General features: G+C 43.6%; 1 protein-coding gene across 1 annotated transcript in view; it reads left to right on the top strand.

The window, feature by feature from the left end:
* Positions 1 to 17,168, top strand: part of tnk2b (tyrosine kinase, non-receptor, 2b) — a 194,768-nt gene that overhangs the window by 55,447 nt on the left and 122,153 nt on the right. The gene's annotated exons all lie outside the window — the stretch shown is intronic.

Here is a 17,168-nt window from a genome sequence, read left to right as displayed (position 1 = left end):
CTGGAGCCACTATGGATTGAACTTTCACAGTATCATGTTAGACCCGCTCGACATCCATTGCTTTCGGTCCCCTAGAGGGGGGGGGTTGCCCACATCTGAGGTCCTCTCCAAGGTTTCTCATAGTCAGCATTGTCACTGGCGTCCCACTGGATGTGAATTCTCCCTGCCCACTGGGTGTGAGTTTTCCTTGCCCTTTTGTGGGTTCTTCCGAGGATGTTGTAGTCGTAATGATTTGTGCAGTCCTTTGAGACATTTGTGATTTGGGGCTATATAAATAAACATTGATTGATTGATTGATCATTTGCAGACTATAATTACTGGTTTGCAAAAAATATTTTTAAGCCAATTAGGTGAATATCTCACGGTATATTTGTTGAAAAATACTGATTTAGACTACATTGATGGGGTTTCACATGCAGGAATAGGGTTTTTCTTTCCTAACATTGCCCTCTTGTGGCCAGATGAAGAACATTATTTATTGTAATTACAGTTACAAAAGAAGAATATATACTGAATCATAATGGAACTCATGGAGAGAGGTTGGAAAAAGGTAAATGGTATACAAACAATTGGATATGCTCATCTAGACTTAGGCAACAAACCACATTTGATTTGAAAATATAATAATAGCGTTATTATTAACACACTATAAACCCCGAGAACGCCAGGCATCCAGATGGCAGTGAAACGCTAAGAGCTTTAGCGCCTGGTGACTTGCAAAGCTCATCGCCCGCGACCTTGGCGTAAAAAACACCTCGCAGAGCCGCCGGGGCCCCCCCCCCCCTGTCATACCCGTGCCCCCCTAATCCAGCCCTCTGATGCCCTGCACATATCACCAGGCTTTAGCAAGCCTCTTAAACCCCCACCTGTTTTGCCTGAAGGGATGCGGCGGAGCCAACGCCACCCTGACTCGTGCTTGCCTTCAGCGTTTCCTAGAAAGAGCGCATGGGAGCTGGGAATTATGTTGCAGGTATCAAGTGGAACTCTTTCCGAGAAAGGGGCAATAAAGAGGAGACTATTTCTCTCTCTACAACTGGGGGTTTGAACCTGCCTCACCCTGATTCATTCAAACCGAGACTGCCGGTGATGATAGAGGTAAATAAAAAGGTAAATAAAAATGAAGCCACGCTGTTGTAAAACGTGCTTAATGTGGCTTGGCATTGTCTTGCTGAAATAAGCAGGGGCGTCCATGAAAAAGACGGCAGCATAAAACCTGTCTGTACCTTTCAGCATTAATGGTGCCTTCACAGATGTGTAAGTTACCCATGCCTTGGGCACTAATGCACCCCCATACCATCACAGATGCTGGATTTTCAACGTTGCGTTGATAACAGTCTGGATGGTCCGGATGACACAATGTCGAATATTTCCATAATAAATGTGAAATATGGACTCGTCAGACCGCAGAACACTTTTCCACTTTGCATCAGTCCATCTTAGATGATCTCGGGCCCAGAGAAGCCGGCGGCGTTTCTGGGTGTTGTTGATAAATGGCTTTCGCTTTGCATAGTGGAGCTTTAACTTGCACTTACAGATATTAATAATAATAGTAATAACTTGATTTATATCGCGCTTTTCTAAAGTGCTCACACAGAAGAGGGACTCAACATTCATTCACACCTGGTGGTGGTAAGCTACATCAGTAGCCACAGCTGCCCTGGGGTAGACTGACGGAATCATGAATGCCAGTAGAATTTCAACCCTGCACTGTGCATTCCTCCATCACATGTGATCCAGTTTTGACAGCAAATTACCCACTTTAGAAATATTTCTGAGATGATATAAACAGTTTTTGGTCAGTTGACGACAGTGACCCCCCAAAGACAGGGACTGATCCAACACAAGCCCAAGGTTTCTGAGGCTGCTTTTAAGTTCAAGTTCAAGTACCAATGATAGTCCCACACACACTAGGTCTGGCGAAATTATTCTCTGCATTTGACCCATCAACATTGATCACCCCCTGGTGGGATGAGGGGATCAGTGAACAGCCCGGGAATCATTTTTGGTGATTTAACCCCCAATTCCAACCCTTGATGCTGAGTGCCAAGCAGGGAGGTAATGGGTCCCATTTTTTTATGGGTCCCTTGGCTGTCAGCAGGCAGGGTCTGGAAACAAACTGCTGATGCGAGACAACTCGCAATGGAAGATTACAAGTTGTGTGCCTTTGCACACATAGAAATGTACAACTTCAGCGCAATTGATAATAACTATGGCAACGGCCTTTAAGCATAAGATTAATGTGATAACATATACATAATTATTCTAACAACTACGTATAGACATTAGCCGCTAGCTAGGTAGCTCGCCAGCCCTGTCTTAAAGCCCCTCCTCCTGAAGGCATTTCAGTGTTATAACTTCACCTTTATCTTTAGTTACTAAGCCACAATTAGTCCGTTCTCCCTTTTCTGTCTACACAGTGTGTCTGCTTGTAAGTACTCCGTGATTGTGCGCTGCCGAACATGCTCTGATGTCACGACGTGACGGTATAGTACCGAATATGATTCATTAGCATCGCAGTACTATACTGTAGAGGTTGCCCTCTAATGGGTTCTTCAGACCTCCACACACTGCCAGTAGAGCCAGGAATTCCAGGTAGAACACAGTTTTATTTTAATAAATAGTGCAAGTCTTTCTGCTTTTCGGTCTTTTCCTTCTGCGTCCGCTCAGCAGCACCTCCAGCTCCAACTACTCGTCTCATCACGGCTGCTGCTAATAAAGGCGACGGGTGATTAGATAACAGTGCCCACCTGGGCCATTTACGCACCTGGCTCTGTCTTCGAGGCCGGGGCTGACACACCCCGTTCCGCGGCAGACCCGCAGGCCACACCCCCCTCCACATATACTAATACCGGTATACCGTACAACCCTACTGCATACTACTGAGCTACGAGACACATACAGTATGATTATAAATATATCGGTCATGCTGTGCAGTTAAAAGTGATTATTTTTCCACCCTGCGTGGAAATGACTTGTAGTACACATCAGGGATTCTCTCCTACTCCTGTTCAACAGCTTAGTGCTACCCTGAGTGGTCTCTTGGTGGTGCCGTTTAAATTCTATACCTTTACTCCCACAGCCCGTCTGATTTACTTCTCCTGGCGTTCCATCACATGGAAAGAGAAGGCGTTTACATGTTTTAACAGGCTCAGCTTTACTTCCCCCCCCCTCCTGACTCAAATTGCCTGCCAAATGAAGCTGTCGGGATCAGAGGTTAAAGCCCCGGCATTTTTTTTTTTTTTGTTCAACAGGTTTTCCAGGTTTTTGCAAATCCTGGCTTCGGTGAAGCAACATACAGTTTCAGGGTTAACAGGGTGCACAGGTGAAAAGGACTGGAGTAGTATGGAAATTGATGGCGCTTTTATACACCACTTTGGTCAGTAATGTTTTTCTTTTTAGACTTAAAGTCACTTGTTAAAAAAAACTTGTTTTACATAAGGATTGAAGGAGCCATATTGGACCAAAAGTACAAAAAACGGATCTGTCTGGAGTGGCAAAAAATTAAAAGTTATATAAGTGTTTTAATGAAGACAACACATGATGTAAGTGTCTATATTAGCTGTATTAGCCTACTATCAAAATGACTTTAAAAGTCTTTTCTAAGTGTTATAATGAAGGCAGCACATGATGTAAGTGTCTATATTAGCTATATTAGCCTACTATTAAAATTACTTAAAACGCCTTATATAAGTGTTATAATGAAGGCTACACATGATGTAAGTGTCTATATTAGCCTACTATCAAAATGGCTTTAAAAAGCTTACATAAGTGTTATAATGAAGACAACACGTGATGTGTCGATATTAGCCTACTATTAAAATTACTTTAAAAGTCTTTTATAAGTGTTATAATGAAGGCAACACATGATGTAAGTGTCTATATTAGCTATATGAGCCTACTATCAAAATGACTTTAAAAGTCTAATATAAGTGTTATAATGAAGGCAACACATGATGTAAGTGTCTATGTTAGCTATATGAGCCTACTATCAAAATTACTTTAAAAGTCTTATATAAGTGTTATAATGAAGGCAACACATGATGTAAGTGTCTATGTTGGCTATATGAGCCTACTATCAAAATTACTTTAAAAGTCTGATATAAGTGTTATAATGAAGGCAACACATGATGTAAGTGTCTATATTAGCCTACTATCAAAAATACTTTAAAAGTCTTATATAAGTGTTATCATGAAGACAACACATGATATAAGTGTCTATATTAGCCTACTATCAAAATGGCTTTAAAAAGCTTACATAAGTGTTATAATGAAGACAACATGTGATGTGTCCATATTAGCCTACTATTAAAATTACTTTAAAAGTCTTTTATAAGTGTTATAATGAAGGCAACACATGATGTAAGTGTCTATGTTAGCTATATGAGCCTACTATCAAAATTACTTTAAAAGTCTTATATAAGTGTTATAATGAAGGCAACACATGATGTAAGTGTCTATGTTAGCTATATGAGCCTACTATCAAAATGACTTTAAAAGTCTAATATAAGTGTTATATTGAAGGCTACACATGATGTAAGTGTCTATATTGGCTATATGAGCCTACTATCAAAATTACTTTAAAAGTCTTATATAAGTGTTATAATGAAGACAACACATGATGTAAGTGTCTATATTAGCCTACTATCAAAATTACTTTAAAAGTCTTATATAAGTGTTATAATGAAGACAACACATGATGTGTCGATATTAGCCTACTATTAAAATTACTTTAAAAGTATTTTATAAGTGTTATAATGAAAGCAACACATGATGTAAGTGTCTATGTTGGCTATATGAGCCTACTATCAAAATTACTTTAAAAGTCTGATATAAGTGTTATAATGAAGGCAACACATGATGTAAGTGTCTATATTAGCCTACTATCAAAATGACTTTAAAAGTCTAATATAAGTGTTATATTGAAGGCTACACGTGATGTAAGTGTCTATATTGTCTATATTAGCCTACTATCAAAATTACTTTAAAAGTCTTATATAAGTGTTATAATGAAGGCAACACATGATGTAAGTGTCTATATTAGCCTACTATCAAAATGACTTTAAAAGTCCAATATAAGTGTTATATTGAAGGCTACACATGATGTAAGTGTCTATATTGTCTATATTAGCCTAATATCAAAATTACTTTAAAAGTCTTATATAAGTGTTGTCATGAAGACAACACATGATGTAAGTGTCTATATTAGCCTACTATCAAAATGGCTTTAAAAAGCTTACATAAGTGTTATAATGAAGACAGCACGTGATGTGTCGATATTAGCCTACTATTAAAATTACTTTAAAAGTCTTTTATAAGTGTTATAATGAAGGCAACACATGATGTAAGTGTCTAAATTAGCTATATGAGCCTACTATCAAAATGACTTTAAAAGTCTAATATAAGTGTTATAATGAAGGCAACACATGATGTAAGTGTCTATGTTAGCTATATGAGCCTACTATCAAAATTACTTTAAAAGTCTTATATAAGTGTTATAATGAAGGCAACACATGATGTAAGTGTCTATATTAGCCTACTATCAAAATTACTTTAAAAGTCTTATATAAGTGTTATAATGAAGACAACACATGATGTGTCGATATTAGCCTACTATTAAAATTACTTTAAAAGTATTTTATAAGTGTTATAATGAAAGCAACACGTGATGTAAGTGTCTATGTTGGCTATATGAGCCTACTATCAAAATTACTTTAAAAGTCTGATATAAGTGTTATAATGAAGGCAACACATGATGTAAGTGTCTATATTAGCCTACTATCAAAATGACTTTAAAAGTCTAATATAAGTGTTATATTGAAGGCTACACATGATGTAAGTGTCTATATTGTCTATATTAGCCTACTATCAAAATTACTTTAAAAGTCTTATATAAGTGTTATCATGAAGACAACACATGATGTAAGTGTCTATATTAGCCTACTATCAAAATGGCTTTAAAAGGCTTACATAAGTGTTATAATGAAGACAACACGTGATGTGTCGATATTAGCCTACTATTAAAATTACTTTAAAAGTCTTATACAAGTGTTATCATGAAGACAACACATGATGTAAGTGTCTAGATTGGCTACAATAGCCTACTATCAAAATGACATTAAAAGTCTTATATAAGTGTTATCATGAAGACAACACATGATGTAAGTGTCTATATTAGCCTACTATCAAAATTACTTTAAAAGTCTTATATAAGTGTTATAATGAAGACAACACATGATGTAAGTGTCTATATTAGCTATAAAAGCCTACTATCAAAATGACTGTGTCGCAGGCTCAAGCAAATCTTTGCTGACGGAAATGTTGAAATTTAACATTTATTCTACACATTTTTTTACAACATTAGAAACCATTAGTTAACCAAGTTAAAGGAAACGGCAGGTTGTCTTCTTTTAGAATAATTATTACAATCTTTGGCAAGATAGGTAATTTTTGCTGTAGTCTGGAACAACATGGCACACAGACAACTATCCAAAATATGTCATGAGACATGCAAAACTTAATTATATATATATATATATATATATATATATATATATATATATATATATATATATATTAGCTTGCAGTCATGCAGTGACACTCCAACAAGTCCATAACATCAACAAATCTCACCTTTGTGCATTCAGGCACAGCATAAAGTATTTGGTGGACAAAAAGAGACAAAGAAGGAGTGGAAGATTTAGCATGTAAACAAACTGTTGCGTCACAGTCCACACTCACAATAGTAGGCCAAAACGATGTTCACCAAATACTGTCTGTGGATTAGGGCGTGGTCGGCGGGCCTCCTGCAGGAATGGGGTGTGTATAGCCCAGCTTCGAGTAGATTGCCCAGCTGGGCACTGATTATCTAATCATCTGTCGCCTTTATTAGCAGCAGCCGGTACGAGACACGTGGTGGGAGTTGGAGCCAGAGAAAGACAAACAAACAGAGACACGCCTGAAAAGTCCAAAAATATATTGCTGGAAAGCAATCCCTACATGCGTGCATGACAATAAAACCTTCCTCAATCTCAAGAAGATCTGTCGGCACAGCATAAAACGTTTGGTGGACAAAAAGAGACAAAGAAGGAGTGGAAGATTTAGCATGTAAACAAACTGTTGCGTCACAGTCCACACGCACTATGGTGAGTTCAAGAACGGCCGAAATTAGTTGGCCAAAACGATGTTCACCAAATACTCTCTGTGGTGGAGGGCGTGGTCTGCGCACCTCCTGCAGGAATGGGGTGTGTATAGCCCGGCCTCGAGCTTTGAGTAGATTGCCCAGCTGGGACTTATTATCTTATTAGCAGCAGCCGGTACGAGGCATGTGGTGGGAGTAGGAGCCAGAGAAAGACACACAAATAAAGACACGCTGGACTGAAAAGTACAAAAATATATTGCTGGAAAGTAATCCCGACATGTGTGCATTACAATGAAAACTTGCTCAACCCTGTACAACGGGCTCAAGAAGATCTGTCGGCACAGCATAAAACATTTGGGGGACAAAAAGAGACAAAGAAAGAGTGGAAGATGTTGCATGTAAACAAACTTGTTGGATCACAGTCCACACTCACTATGGTGAGTTCAAGAACCGCCGAAATTAGTAGGCCAAAACAATGTTGACCAAATACTCTCTGTGGTGGAGGGCGTGGTCAGCGTGCCTCCTGCAGGAATGGGATGTGTATAGCCTGGCCTCGAGCCTTGAGTAGATTGCCCAGCTGGGAGATATTTTTCTAATTAACTGTCGCCCTTATTAGCAGCAGCCGGTGCGAGACACGTGGTGGGAGGTGTAGCGAGGGAAAGACACACCATACCATACCATACCAACTTCATTTATAAAGCCCTTTAAAAACAACCACAGTTGAAGAACAAAGGGCTGTACACCACAAATAAATAAAGGCAAAGGACTGACTAAAAAAATAACATTTAAAACATTGAAATAGCAAATACAAATTACCCTAAGAACAATTTGTTACATAAAAAGCAGTTTAAAAGTTAAAAAACAGTTAAAAAAGTTAAAAACAGTTTAAACAGAGACACCCCAGATTGAAAAGTCCAGAAATATATTGATGGAACGCAATCCCTACATGTGTGCATGACAATAAAAAACTTGCTCAACCCTGTACACCGGGCTCAAGAAGACCTGTCAGCACAGCATAAAACGTTTGGTGGACAAAAAGAGACAAAGAAGGAGTGGAAGATTTTGCATGTAAACAAACTTTTGCTTTGGACTGTGAATTAGAAAAAGAGAGGGACAACTACCACACTGTCATTATTCATTGGGCTTTCTAACAATTGGGAAGGTTTGTGTCATGTTTGTCCTCAAACAAGAAAACATACTAAATCAAAAATATTCCCCCCCCCCCCCCCCCATCTTTTTCCTTTTACAATCCTTTTTTCAAAATACTCCAGGGAGCCACTCGGGCGGCACTAAAGAGCTGCGGGTCGCTGAACCCCCCACCCCCCCCCCCCCCCCCCAGCCCCCACCCCCCCTCGGGGTAGAACAACAACAGCAAAACCTGGGGTCTGCAAATACTGTTTCATGAAGTTTTAATAACAAAAGGATGAGCTGCTAGAGTGGCTGGAGGATCACAGATGTTGACTTACTGGCTGATGTGGGCTAAGCGAGGCTCTAAGCCCTTGACACAGAATCTGATTGGCTGCCCCCCAGAGGGAAGCTTGACAATATGGATTGGGCTAGTAGGTTTTAGCCACGTGTTAGAAACCCGAAAACAAAGCCATGTTTATGAACGGGAAGCCATTCAGGGCTGCGGGGGATCGGCAACCCCTTTTGATACATGGGTTTTCTGTACTGTGTGTGCATGTCTGACTAGAAACAATACTTTATTTGGACTTGTATTTGAGTTTCTAGTTTGATTGTGGCGGTCCGCTCCCTGTATGATCAGTGTCAGAGCTTGGTCCGCGTTGCCGGCCGTAAGTCGGACCCGTGTCCAGTGAGGGTTGGACTCCGCCAAGGCTGCCCTTTGTCACCCATTCTGTTCATAACTTTTAGTGACAGAATTTCTAGGCGCAGTCAGGCCGTTGAGGGGATCCGGTTTGGTGCCTGCAGGATTAGGTCTTTGCTGTTTGGCCAGGATCTTTAGCTCTCACATCGGATCGGTTCGCAGCCGATTGTGAAGCGACTGGGATGAGAATCAGAAACTACCAAGTACGAGTCCATTGAAGAAAGGGTGGAGTGCCAACTCTGCGTTGGAGAGGAGACTCTGCCCCATGTGGAGGAGTTTGAGTACCTTGGAGTCTTGTTCACGAGTGAGGGAAGAGTGGATCAGGAGATCGACAGGCAAATCAGTGCGGTGTCTGCAGTAATGCGGGCCCGGTATCAGTCCCTCGTGGTGAAGAAGGAGCTAAGCTAAGTCGATCTACGTCCCCATCTTCACCTATGGTCATGAGCTCTGGATTATGACGGAAAGCTTTTTGCCGATGATGTGGTCCTGGTGGCTTCATGTGGCCAGGATCTTCAGCTCTCACATCGGATCGGTTCGCAGCCAATTGTGAAGCGACTGGGATGAGAATCAGAAACTACCCAAGTCCGGGTCCATTGAAGAAAGGGTGGAGTGCCAACTCTGCGTTGGAGAGGAGACTCTGCCCCATGTGGAGGAGTTTGAGTACCTTGGAGTCTTGTTCACGTGTGAGGGAAGAGTGGATCAGGAGATCGACAGGCAAATCAGTGCGGTGTCTGCAGTGATGCGGGCCCGGTATCAGTCCCTCGTGGTGAAGAAGGAGCTAAGCTAAGTCGATCTACGTCCCCATCCTCACCTATGGTCATGAGCTCTGGATTATGACGGAAAGCTTTTTGCCGATGATGTGGTCCTGGTGGCTTCATGTGGCCAGGATCTTTAGCTCTCACATCGGATCGGTTCGCAGCCAATTGTGAAGCGACTGGGATGAGAATCAGAAACTACCCAAGTCCGGGTCCATTGAAGAAAGGGTGGAGTGCCATCTCCGGGTTGGAGAGGAGACCCTGCCCCATGTGGAGGAGTTTGAATACCTTGGAGTCTTGGTCACGAGTGAGGGAAGAGTGGATCGGGGGATCGACAGGCGGGTCAGTGCGGTGTCTGCAGTGATGCGGGCCCTGTATCAGTCCCTCGTGGTGAAGAAGGAGCTAAGCTAAGTCGATCTACGTCCCCATCCTCACCTGTGGTCATGAGCTCTGGATTATGACGGAAAGCTTTTTGCCGATGATGTGGTCCTGGTGGCTTCATGTGGCCAGGATCTTCAGCTCTCACATCGGATCGGTTCGCAGCCGATTGTGAAGCGACTGGGATGAGAATCAGAAACTACCAAGTACGGGTCCATTGAAGAAAGGGTGGAGTGCCAACTCTGCGTTGGAGAGGAGACCCTGCCCGATTTGGAGTAGTTTGAGTACCTTGGAGTCTTGTTCACGTGTGAGGGAAGAGTGGATCAGGAGATCGACAGGCAAATCAGTGCGGTGTCTGCAGTGATGCGGGCCCGGTATCAGTCCCTCGTGGTGAAGAAGGAGCTAAGCTAAGTCGATCTACGTCCCCATCCTCACCTATGGTCATGAGCTCTGGATTATGACGGAAAGCTTTTTGCCGATGATGTGGTCCTGGTGGCTTCATGTGGCCAGGATCTTTAGCTCTCACATCGGATCGGTTCGCAGCCGATTGTGAAGCGACTGGGATGAGAATCAGAAACTACCAAGTACGAGTCCATTGAAGAAAGGGTGGAGTGCCAACTCTGCGTTGGAGAGGAGACCCTGCCCCGTGTGGAGGAGTTTGAATACCTTGGAGTCTTGGTCACGAGTGAGGGAAGAGTGGATCAGGAGATCGACAGTCAAATCAGTGTGGTGTCTGCAGTGATGCGGGCCCGGTATCAGTCCCTCGTGGTGAAGAAGGAGCTAAGCTAAGTCGATCTACGTCCCCATCCTCACCTATGGTCATGAGCTGTGGATTATGACGGAAAGCTTTTTGCCGATGATGTGGTCCTGATGGTTTCATCTGGCCAGGATCTTCAGCTCTCACATCGGATCGGTTCGCAGCCGATTGTGAAGCGACTGGGATGAGAATCAGAAACTACCAAGTACGAGTCCATTGAAGAAAGGGTGGAGTGCCAACTCTGCGTCGGAGAGGAGACCCTGCCCCATGTGGAGTAGTTTGAGTACCTTGGAGTCTAGGTCACGAGTGAGGGAAGAGTGGATCAGAAGATCGACAGTCAAATCAGTGCGGTGTCTGCAGTGATGCGGGCCCGGTATCAGTCCCTCGTGGTGAAGAAGGAGCTAAGCTAAGTCGATCTACGTCCCCATCCTCACCTATGGTCATGAGCTCTGGATTATGACGGAAAGCTTTTTGCCGATGATGTGGTCCTGGTGGCTTCATGTGGTCAGGATCTTCAGCTCTCACATCGGATCGGTTCACAGCCAATTGTGAAGCGACTGGGATGAGAATCAGAAACTACCCAAGTCCGGGTCCATTGAAGAAAGGGTGGAGTGCCATCTCCGGGTTGGAGAGGAGACCCTGCCCCATGTGGAGGAGTTTGAGTACCTTGGAGTCTTGTTCACGTGGGGGAAGAGTGGATCAGGAGATCGACAGTCAAATCAGTGCGGTGTCTGCAGTGATGCGGGCCCGGTATCAGTCCCTCGTGGTGAAGAAGGAGCTAAGCTAAGTCGATCTACGTCCCCATCCTCACCTGTGGTCATGAGCTCTGGATTGTGACGGAAAGCTTTTTGCCGATGATGTGGTCCTGATGGTTTCATCTGGCCAGGATCTTCAGCTCTCACATCGGATCGGTTCGCAGCCAATTGTGAAGCGACTGGGATGAGAATCAGAAACTACCCAAGTCCGGGTCCATTGAAGAAAGGGTGGAGTGCCATCTCCGGGTTGGAGAGGAGACCCTGCCCGATTTGGAGTAGTTTGAGTACCTTGGAGTCTTGTTCACGAGTGAGGGAAGAGTGGATCGGGGGATCGACAGGCGGGTCAGTGCGGCGTCTGCAGTAATGCGGACCCTGTATCAGTCCGTCGTGGTGAAGAAGGAGCTAAGCCCGAACGCAAAGCTCTCAATTTACTGGTTGTTCTACGTCCCCATCCTCACCTATGGTCATGAGCTGTGGATTATGACAGAAAGCTTTTTGCCGATGATGTGGTCTGATCTTCAGCTCTCACATCGGATCGGTTCGCAGCCGAGTGGGAAGCGACTGGGATGAGAATCAGAAACTCCCAAGCCCGAGTCCATTGAAACTAAAACAAACCCAGATGTGCACAAAACAGGAACTGAAGGAGTCCAAAGCTAACAGAACATAACTAAACAAAACATGATCCGGCCACGGATCATGACATGGTACAGTTACCAAAATATTGGTATCGGGACAACACTACTCCGGATTTAGTTTTTTTTTAGTATTTTTGGTCTACTATGGTTCTTTCAACATTTTTGGGTTGCCGACCCCTGGGGTTAGCAGTTGGGAAAAGACTTGGGAAAAGACCGGGAGGCATTGTCATACCCAACACTCACAGACTCTCACACACATTGTTCTTTTTATTCTATTTCCCTCTATCATCCAGATGTCCACTCAGCTTAGATCCAGATGGCCTGGATGCCCTCCCAGTAGTGGGAGAGGTGCTTTTGACACACATACACAGAGCATCAGGGCTGTTTTTTTAGCCTTTTCTGATGCAAGATTAACTCTCCTCATTAGGGCTCCCACTCCTCCCACCTCCTCAACCAGCCATGCCGCCATTGGCTGCTTCAGTCAGGACCACCACTGACTGCACCCCCGTGACTACCGGATTGACTACAGACTACAATTCGGCCTATAGAGCCCTTAAAACACATCCAACACCTCAAAAGTTCTTAAAGTCGTGGCTTTCTTGAGTTTCCAATAATTTCTACAACTCTTACTTTTCGGGGGATAGTGATTGGAGTGATTTGTTTTTCATCCGACATCCCACGGACAAAGTTCCGTGGTCAGATGAAACAAAAATTGGTTTGTTTGGCCACAATACCCAGCAATATGTTTGTTAATCCCAGGAACACTATACCTACCGTCAAGCATGGTGGTGGTTGTATTATGCTCCGGGCCTCGTTTGCTGCCAACGGAACTGGTGCTGTACAGAGAGTCAATGGGACAATGAAAAAAGAGGATTATCTCCAAATTCTTTAAGACAAGCTAAAATCATCAGCCCGAAGGTTGGGTCTAGGGCACAGTTGGGGGTTCCAACAGGACAATGACCCCAAACGCACGTCAAAAGTGGTAAAGGAATCGCTACAATTAAAGGCCTTCTGAAATTCAATACTAGCGACCACGCAGTCTGATAGTTTGTATATCAATGATGAAATATTAACATTGCAACACATGCCAATACGGCCTTTTTAGTTTACTAAATTACAATTTTAAATTTCGCGCGAAGTATCCTGGTGAAAACGTCGCGGTATGCGCTTGACGTCTCGGGTTATATCGGACATTTTTTTTACAGCCCAATCCAAGCTATAAGTAGTCTGCTTTAATCGTATAATTACACAGTATTTTGGACTTGTATTGCTGAATCTTTTGCAATTTGTTCAATTAATAATGGAGACGTCCAAGAAGAAAGATGTAGGTGGGAAGCGGTGTATTGCAGCTGCCTTTAGTAACACAAAAACACAGCCGGTGTTTCCTTGTTTACATTCCCGAAGGGGAAGCTTTACTATGGAACAGAGCGGTCAAGCGAACATGGTTCCCGACCACATGTCAACCGGCAGGTTACGGGGAGAAAATTGTGGTAATAAGTCGGCTATTACCGTAAACATGAGTGGGGCTTGCGTCCTCCTGCAGCTGCGGACTCTCTTAATAATAATAATAATAATAATAATGGATTAGATTTATATCGCACTTTTCTATTGTTAGATACTCAAAGCGCTCACAGAGAAGTGGGAACCCATCATTCATTCACACCTGGTGGTGGTAAGCTACATCTGTAGCCACAGCTGCCCTGGGGTAGACTGACGGAAGCGTGGCTGCCAGTTTGCGCCTACGGCCCCTCCGACCACCACCAATCATTCATTCACCAGTGTGAGCGGCACCAGGGGCAAGGGTAAAGTGTCCTGCCCAAGGACACAACGGTAGCGATTTGGATGTCAATAGGTGGGAAGCGAACCTGCAACCCTCAGGTTTCTGGCACGGCCGCTCTACCCACTAAGCCATGCCGCCTCTTGCCTCTTCACACCGGAGACACTGGCGGTCACCACACCTGTGGCCACACCCCTCCGACTTTCAGGTACCATATAATCTCACTAAAACACTACTAACACAATAAGCAGATAAGGGATTTTCCAGAATTATCCTAGTAAATGTGTCTAATAATATCTGAATCGCTCCCACTACCTTCGCCTTTTTTCTTTTTTTTCTAGTCGTTCACTCTCACTTTCCTCATCCACAAATCTTTCATCCTCGCTCAAATTAATGGGGAAATCGTCGCTTTCTCCGTCCGAATCGCTCTCGCTGCTGGTGGCCATGATTATAAACAATGTTCAGATGTGAGGAGCTTCACAACCCGTGACGTCACGCGCACATCGTCTGCTACTTCCGGTACAGGCAAGGCTTTTTTATTAGCGACCAAAAGTAGCAAACTTTATCGTCGATGTTCTGTACTAAAACCTTTCAGCAAAAATATGGCAATATCGTGAAATGATCAAGTATGACACATAGAATGGACCTGCTATCCCCGTTTAAAGAAGAAAATCTCATTTCAGTAGGCCTTTAACGTTTCTGTGCATTGTCCCTTCAAATAAAAACTAAACTAAACCAAACAATTCTGAAAAAACAAGTCCATGTCAGAAAATCCAACAAATTTAGCTGAACTTCACCAATTTTGTCAAGAGGAGTGGTCAAAAATTCAACCAGAAGCTTGTGGGTGGTTAACAGAAAGCGCCTTATTGCAGTGAAACTTGCCAAGGGACATGTAAGCGAACTTTCTCTACTAAATCCTTTCAGCAAAAATATGGCAATATGGCCAAATGATCAAGTATGACACATAGAATGGACCTGCTATCCCCCTTTAAATAAGAACATCTCATTAGCTTTCACTGTTATGCTGATGACACCCAACTCTACATGCCCCTAAAGCTGACCAACACGCCGGATTGTAGTCAGCTGGAGGCGTGTCTTAATGAAATTAAACAATGGATGTCCGCTAACTTTTTGCAACTCAACGCCAAAAAAACGGAAATGCTGATTATCGGTCCTGCTAGACACCGAACTCTATTTAATAATACAACTCTAACATTTGACTACCAAACAATTAAACAAGGCGACACGGTAAAGAATCTGGGTATTATCTTCGACCCAACTCTCTCCTTTGAGTCACACATTAAAAGCGTTACTAAAACGGCCTTCTTTCATTTCCGTAATATCGCTAAAATTCGCTCCATTCTGTCCACTAAAGACGCCGAGATCATTATCCATGCTTTTGTCACGTCTCGCCTCGACTACTGTAACGTATTATTTTCGGGTCTCCCCATGTCTAGCATTAAAAGATTACAGTTGGTACAAAATGCGGCTGCTAGACTTTTGACAAGAACAAGAAAGTTTGATCACATTACGCCTGTACTGTATATACCTTTATATACATATATACATACATATATACCTATACTGTATATACCTTTATATACATATATACATACATATATACCTATACTGGCTCACCTGCACTGGCTTCCTGTGCAATTAAAATGTGACTTTAAGGTTTTACTACTTACGTATAAAATACTACACGGTCTAGCTCCATCCTATCTTGCCGATTGTATTGCACCATATGTCCCGGCAAGAAATCTGCGTTCAAAGGACTCCGGCTTGTTAGTGATTCCCAAAGCCCAAAAAAAGTCTGCGGGCTATAGAGCGTTTTCCGTTCGGGCTCCAGTACTCTGGAATGCCCTCCCGGTAACAGTTCGAGATGCCACCTCAGTAGAAGCATTTAAGTCTCACCTTAAAACTCATTTGTATACTCTAGCCTTTAAATAGACTCCCTTTTTAGACCAGTTGATCTGCCGTTTCTTTTCTTTTTCTTCTATGTCCCACTCTCCCTTGTGGAGGGGGTCCGGTCCGATCCGGTGGCCATGTACTGCTGTCCTGTGTATCGGCTGGGGACATCTCTGCGCTGCTGATCCGCCTCCGCTTGGGATGGTTTCCTGCTGGCTCCGCTGTGAACGGGACTCTCGCTGCTGTGTTGGATCCGCTTTGGACTGGACTCTCGCGACTGTGTTGGATCCATTGTGGATTGAACTTTCACAGTATCATGTTAGACCCGCTCGACATCCATTGCTTTCCTCCTCTCCAAGGTTCTCATAGTCATCATTGTCACCGATGTCCCAATGGGTGTGAGTTTTCCTTGCCCTTATGTGGGCCTACCGAGGATGTCGTGGTGGTTTGTGCAGCCCTTTGAGACACTAGTGATTTAGGGCTATATAAGTAAACATTGATTGATTGATTTCAGTAGGCCTTTAACATTGCTGTATGTATACTTTTGAGTCCACTCAGCAAGGATCCAGATGGCCTGGATGCCCTCCCAGTAGTGGGAGAGGTGCTTTTGACAAACACACAGAGCATCAAGGCTGTTGTTTTAGCCCACTCTGATGCAAGATTAACTCTCCTCATTAGGGCTCCCCCCCCCCACCTCTTACTCTTCCCTCCCCCTCAACCAGCCATGTCGCCATTGGCTGCTTCTGCCAGGACCACCACTGACAGCAAAGTACCATGTTAATCGAAAAGGCGACCACTTACCAACGTAAAAAACGGGGGGCGTGGAAAACAGGTTGAAGGGTACGGATTCATAAGAGGAGGGGGAGGCTTCCAATAACAACAACAGCAACAGCAAGGGATTAGGCATCAACCGAGCAATCGGCAAGTCGGTTTAAATCAAAGCAGCATGGGATACCCCCGGGGTCTGTAAGTGTGGACAGCTGCTCCAGATCCGTGTGGCGAACACGGGAGGAAGGATCTTTGATGACCATTCACGAGATGAAGTGGCTGCCGCCATGACCGGAGAACAGAAATAGAAAAGGGAACCACTGGATTCTGAAGAGCATGCGTCACAGTGCACAGAGGCATGGGAGAGAGGGAGTTGTAGTGACTCTCTCGGTCATGGTCATGCCGTGCAAAAACGGAGCGATAGAAATTGGGTCGTCACGTCCGTCGTTTCAGTTTTGACTACCGCCTT

The sequence above is a fragment of the Nerophis ophidion genome, linkage group LG28, assembly GCF_033978795.1.
Source record: "Nerophis ophidion isolate RoL-2023_Sa linkage group LG28, RoL_Noph_v1.0, whole genome shotgun sequence".
Classification (NCBI taxonomy): domain Eukaryota; kingdom Metazoa; phylum Chordata; class Actinopteri; order Syngnathiformes; family Syngnathidae; genus Nerophis; species Nerophis ophidion.
The sequence above is the reverse complement of the archived record's forward strand: the minus strand, read 5'-3'. Positions and strand labels throughout refer to the sequence as shown.